The sequence below is a fragment of the Ursus maritimus genome, unplaced genomic scaffold, assembly GCF_017311325.1.
Source record: "Ursus maritimus isolate PB19 unplaced genomic scaffold, ASM1731132v1 scaffold_10, whole genome shotgun sequence".
Classification (NCBI taxonomy): domain Eukaryota; kingdom Metazoa; phylum Chordata; class Mammalia; order Carnivora; family Ursidae; genus Ursus; species Ursus maritimus.
The window spans coordinates 76,034,205-76,040,623 of NW_024423344.1; the positions used below are offsets into that span (position 1 = coordinate 76,034,205).

A 6,419-nucleotide genomic window follows, 5' to 3' on the forward strand; every position below is an offset into this window, starting at 1 on the left:
GTGGAAAGTGAAACATGCAGCAAAATCCAGTCAGCAGAGCTTTGGGGTCTAGCTGAGGGAAGTTTCTGCATTGGTGGCCTAGAAATATTTATGCGGAAAAGGGGGAAACCACAGTCTTCTGTCCATGAAATCTCTCATCAACTGCTTCATGCGACTGTTATCACTTAATGATTCATTTTTCCAAGAGTGAACAGTAGAGGCAGAACGTCTTGGCAGGGGACGTACTGATTCCATGGACTTACTGTCACTACCCCCAGTTGGGCCCCATCGTAGGCCCGTGGGTTACACCATAAATAAAACAAACAGGATCATCCTTCCTTGTGGGGTTTCTGTTCTCATGGGGAAGGACAGGTACTCGACACGGTGCGCAAGCCAATACGTGAAGCGTTTTAGCAGATCACGGCTGCAGAGAAACGTACACAGGGTAAGACATGGTAGTACAGGGTAGGGGTGAAACTCTATGTGGAATGGCGTGTAGGGGCCACTAGAAAGTTCCACCTGAACACAGGAGCACAATTCCTTCCATAAGCAAAGAGCCAAGAATACAAAACCTCAGCAAAGCCACGCACTCATCTGTGGGAGAAGATGGGCGATACCCCGGGGACGATGGAAAGACCGTGGCTCAGAGGCCGTGGCTCAGAGGCCACGAGCAATGAGAAGGCCTCAGCTACTTGCAAAGATGCTTCTTATTGGTCACTTTAAGAAAGAAGGAATTTTTAAGAGAATATTGAGTTAAAAAAAAAAGCCCCTTGCTGTTGTAATGTCTGAGTTATGTCATGATCGTACGGAGACAGAGGAAATGTAGAAGTTCCTAAGTTAGGGAAGGGAGTGCAAGTGTGTTTCTCCATCATGGCAGCAAGAACAGCCACGAAAGGTGAAAATGGCCTTAGGGAAATCTCAGGAGGCCAAGCTTCGGCGGACAGAGATGTGAGCGCAGGCCCAGTGTTAGAACAGGATCTTCGGAGATGCGGGGTCTCCTCTGATGCACCACACGAACCACAGGGGACTGTAGTCTGAGCAGATCATAAACACGCCCCCACGGCAAGGGGAGTACATCCCATTTCCAGCCCCATTTTTGGACCTCTGTCCAGTATTTACAGTGTGGAGCTCAAAAAAGTGTGCTGAAGGACGATCCCTTTGGCTTATTGGAAGAGGAAGAATGGCATCCAACAGGCTACCACTGACGAGGTGAGGAGCGTGTGGAATCGAGGCAGGCTATCATCAGAAGCTGGAAAAACACAAAACAAGATTGAACTTGCAGCGTGTGTAAGGTGGCTCCCTGTCCAGATTCGAACGCCGCACACAGGCTGTATAGATTTGAGGAAGTCAGCCCCAGAGTAGTCCGTAACATCTAAAAACTCCTGTGTGTGCCCGTCCCCAAATCATCTGCCCTGAGATTCTGGAGTAGTCAGGTGGTGCCAACTAGTCACGTCATCGGGAAGGGAGAGAAAGTACTGGGGATGATGTCAAAACACGTCCATTAAGAAAAAGTGACTCGAGAACCAAAGGAGAGAAAAAATATATATATAAGCAGAGGACAGGAGATGGCCACTCCTGTGGGGAATCACCAGGCTCTTCAGTCTCGCTGTTGAAAATACATGATGTGATGCCATTAGAGTTCCGAGACTTTCAGGAGAAACTGAAGTTCTTGGAACCTAATTTCAGCTGGCATGTGACCCAGGTGCTTGTCGGGGTCTCCCCCACAGATTGCACCCCATGAGCTCAGTCAGATTTTGAAGGCCAGCCCCAAAGGTGGTGTTTTGATTGCTGTCTGCACTAGCTGTCCTTTTTTACAAGATGCCTCACATGGACTCTACGCCCACCACCGCATCTCCCGCCGCTGGACATGAACTCCATCAAATCTGCCGATTCCATTCAGCAGATGTGCCGACTGGTTTTTGTAGCATCAGGAGTTGGGGGCCAGTGGGGGTCTGGTCACCTGGATTTCCAATCCATAATTGCACGATGGCTACACCCTCCTGAGATAAACCTGGCATGCACAGGGGCTCTAGCCACTTTTATGCCTTTGTGACAGGAGCTGAAATGTCCAGGACAGGAGCCACTAGCCATGTGTGGCTATTTACATTTAACTTCAAATTAAGTGGAATTTAGAACTCAGTTCCTCGGTCATTAGTGACACTGCAAAGGTGTGGAATCTCCAAACATCGCAGAAAATTCCGTCAGACAGCACTGATTCTACACACTTGTACTCTGAGGACAATGCTGGGGTCATTGCACCCCGTAATAGATCACAAAACTGTCCTTCTGCAGAAGATAGGAAGAAACTCAGATTGCTATTTAATATGCTGTGTCAGCCTTGGTTTCATAAGAACAAGGACCACAACCCAGTCAATTTCTTACCTTGAGCCATTCCTTTTGGCTTCTTAAAAAATCGAGTTCAGATTCTCTTCTTTTTAGGGAAAACTGCTGATTCATCTCCAAAGGTTATGTAGTGAAAGGAGGTCTGATTAGAGAAAGAGAGCCAAGAATCTTAGAGAAACCAAGGATTAGGTCACATTAAGCCTTGTGCCTAGGTCTGTTCTTATTAACACATGCCTTTCCTATAGGTTTTCATCCAGTAAACTGGGCTGTAATAAAGACAGGCAGTGGAGAGCGCTCATTTTTTTTCACCATCTTTGTGCCTGAAAAGCATGAAACAATTTTACGAGCCAGTAAATTTTGACACTTATGTGCTAACTATTAGCAAGCTAGGGCCAACTGTTTTGAGAGTAGAGTTGACCCTTGAACAGCACAGGCTAGAACTGCGTGGGTCCACTTATACATGGATTGGTTCTCGATACAGTACAATACTGTAAACGTAGTTTCTCTTTCCTCATGATTTTCTGCATAATGTTTTCTTTTCCTTAGCTTACTTTATTGTAAAGATACGGTATATAATATATATGCAAAATACGTGTTCATGGACTGTTGATGTTATCGGTAAGGTTTCTGCAACAGCAGGCTATCGGTAGTAGAGTTAGGGGAGAGTCAAAAGTTACAGGCAGATTTTCAAGTGCAAGAGGGGTGGGCACCCCTAACCCTTGCATTGTTCAAGGGTCAACTACTATTTTTTAAAAAAAGTCTGGGGTTGTTCTTTGTCAACAGTGACTAGGGGCAGGAAGAACAGGGCTTCTCCTCCTTGCTAGTGGGTTCCCAGCTCATGCACCCTTCTAGAGACTTGATTCTCTAAGCCCATGATGCAGACTTGCTCCCAGGCATGGGGTAACTGGATGGGGAGATTGCAAGAGACAGGTTTTGTTCTAGCAGCGCAAGCCTTCCCCTTTACTCTCCTGTCTGTGATCTCCACACCCACCACCCCTTCAGACTCCAGCAGCCCATTCCTTAGAAATAATACCTTGAAGAATCCATAATTTTTTAAAGTAAATTGCTATATAACTCCATTCTCAACAAGACCATTTATATGCATAGATACAAGAATATTTCATCCCTGTAGCCTAATTTGGAAATAACATTCCATTCCTTTTCTTTCTTTTCAGTCTGGTTTTTATCTTTACTTGAGAATAGCTCTTGGCACGTAGTAGGCACTCAGTAAATACTTATGGAACAAATGCATGTTATAGAAATATATTTCTTTGTACTACTTCCATTAAAGCAGAATTCAATTCTTATCAATAAATCAAAATAAGCACAATTTGGCCAGGTTCAAAATGTACCCTTGAGATTTGCTGGATTTGGCCTGTCAGTGTATTTTTCACAGAAGTCCCTTGATTATATTTTTCTATTAGCTGAAATTTGACAGAAATTAGGTATTCTGTGAACACCATCCTGAGAATATGTTACTGGATATAGAAGAACAAGATTGCATTTTTCACGACTTAACGACACACAAGTCCTCTCAACGCATAGTAGTTAAGCATACCCTATGTGGCTGGCTCCCCCCGGAGGGCCACAGAGACCAGCAGGGAGATAAATGGGCAAACAAATTATAAGATAAGCAGAGTAACAGCAAAGAGAGCAGATGGTGTGGAACACTGGTCAAGGGGGCTGACCTTTGTTGGAACCTGGGGAGGGGTCAGGAAGGACATCTCCATGACATTACGCGGGTGGAGTAAAGTCCAATATGTAAAGATGGGATAACAGCAACATTATGGACTCCTCCCACCAAAAAGAAATGTTATAAGGTCACAGTATATCACAGCTCAGTGGAAGCCCTTTTTTCCCCATTTGTAGCTGGTTGTGCATCGATACGACATTTACTCATGTGTGCATCTGGTCCATCGGCCAGCTAGCCAGCATTTATTTGGGCGTCCTTTATGTCCGAGGTCCCATGCGAAGCATTAAGTTTGCTCTGAAACTAGGCAAAATCAAACTGGAAGGATTGGAATGCAATGGATACGTACACACACAGATAGAACTATTTTCTTGATGAACAAGCTTCTCATTCATTTTTTCTCATAGATTAAATATGTAGGTACCTGGTTTTCAGTGAGAATAGGGCCAAATAACTTGTGTCCTACTCCAAAATGGTGACTTAAAAGCCACCTGACATGCCTTAGTGAACCTTCAAAGGGCAGGTGTTCTGTACAAGAACATTTTTATCTCCTAACAGAAACTCAGCATGACGTAAGTCCCTAGATCATTACACGGTAGCTCAGATAAAAGTCAAGTTTGAGAATGTGGGGTTTAGCACTTACGCTACTGTTATGATGCCAGGCCATGCCCTAAAGGTGTCCTGTGACCATGAAAATAAGTACCTGGCCCCATCTTGGTGGGGTCACAGATGTTTTACCCATAAATCTTAGGACTCAAAACATTGTTAAGAAAATTATTTTTTTAAGAAAATTCTTAATATAAGTTCATTGTTCATGGCCTGTCAATCCATATTTGCAAATCAACTATTAGTATTTGTGTGAACACACACACACACACACACACACACACACAGAAACAGCCATAAAACCAAATGAGACTTTAATACTCTAACTGTGGTTTTCTAATTGTATTTTATGAAGACTGAAGCTTTCCTGTTTTCACACCCAAAGATTCGAATTCAGTCATGGGCTCCTCTGGGTGGTCCTCAGTCCAGGTCCTTCATGAGGCCACAGGTGGTGGTTGGAATCATCTGAAGGCTGGTCCCTTGCACTGCGGTGCCTCAGCCATGTGAGGACTGGGACAACGTGGGCATCTCTATCTCGAGATGTTTTCTCCATGTGGTTTATGTGGTGTGACAGCTTCAGGGGCGCTGGACTTCATACCTAGAGAAACGGTGTGTCAAAGATACACGCCCAGGAGAGAGGACGCCAGGCAGCCTCAGAAGTTATGCAGCCTCACGTTCACCACCTCCCTTCCACCTGTGAGGCAGTCCCAAGGGTGCATCCAGGTTTAAGAAGGAGAAACAGACTCCACCTCTTAATAGGATGAGACACATGGTGGCCAATTTTTGGAAAATACAATTCCAATCCACCCACTGGACAAAACAATTCCTACCCTTCCCGCATATGAAATACAGTCACTCATCTTGCAAACTCCAAAGCTGCCTCTTCTCAGCCCACCAAGCCCAGACCCAAAGTCCCCATCTCATTGTCTTGGTCAGGCCCAGGCTTCCTGGCTCCTCAGGTGGACAGCTCTTCCAGGATGCCCCATTCTGCCCGAAGACAGGCTCTCTCCTCCTTGCAGCGAGCAGACCCTGCAGGGATGGGTGCAGATGTTCTTGACTGGAGACGGAAAGCTTGGGAGGCACACAGTAGTTCTGAAGGACACCTGGGCACGGGTTGCTTGCATCTGGAGTAGGATGGAGTCCTGGTGCCTGGAAATGATTTTCCACGGCTCTTAGGCCCATCGTCTGCAATCTTTGCTGACCTTTGAGTTATAATTCCTAATTCACAAGGCAACTTGTTTAGGGCTGATCATTCTCTCAGCCTACTCATAAAATTTTGAGGCACCAGAACCTCTCCATTTGGTAATGACTCTGCCCCTTTCAGTGCACACTGATACAATTCCTTTAAAAGCCTTGTGAGTTTCTTGTGAGTCAATTTGTAATCCATTCCAACGTTGGAAATCCACGGACAGTAACTTTTTGAGACAAGCTCTTGTCTACTCTGGGCTCTCTATAGGAGTTCTACAGAGCAAGACTCTTGATATTCTTACAAGTTCTGTGGTGCTGCTTGTGAAGGGTGCATGAGACACTACTTCAGCTCTTCCTGGGGTCTTGATAAAGGGTTTCAAAGTCATGATCTTGGCTTCATCTTTAGATACGTTTTCAGGGAAATGCCCCAGATTTCATCTCTGCCTGGAAGTCATGTCTTCACCTCAGAATTATTTGCCATCTGGACAGCCTACCAGTGAGAAGCCATGTTGTTTTCAGAAAGAAGAAAGAAAGAAAGAAAGAAAGAAAGAAAGAAAGAAAGAAAGAAAGAAAGAAAGAAAGAAAGAAAGAAAGAAAGAAAGAAAGAAAGAAA

General features: G+C 44.9%; 1 protein-coding gene across 1 annotated transcript in view; it reads left to right on the top strand.

Moving 5' to 3' along the window:
• Positions 1 to 6,419, top strand: part of MYO16 (myosin XVI) — a 434,741-nt gene that overhangs the window by 363,773 nt on the left and 64,549 nt on the right. The gene's annotated exons all lie outside the window — the stretch shown is intronic.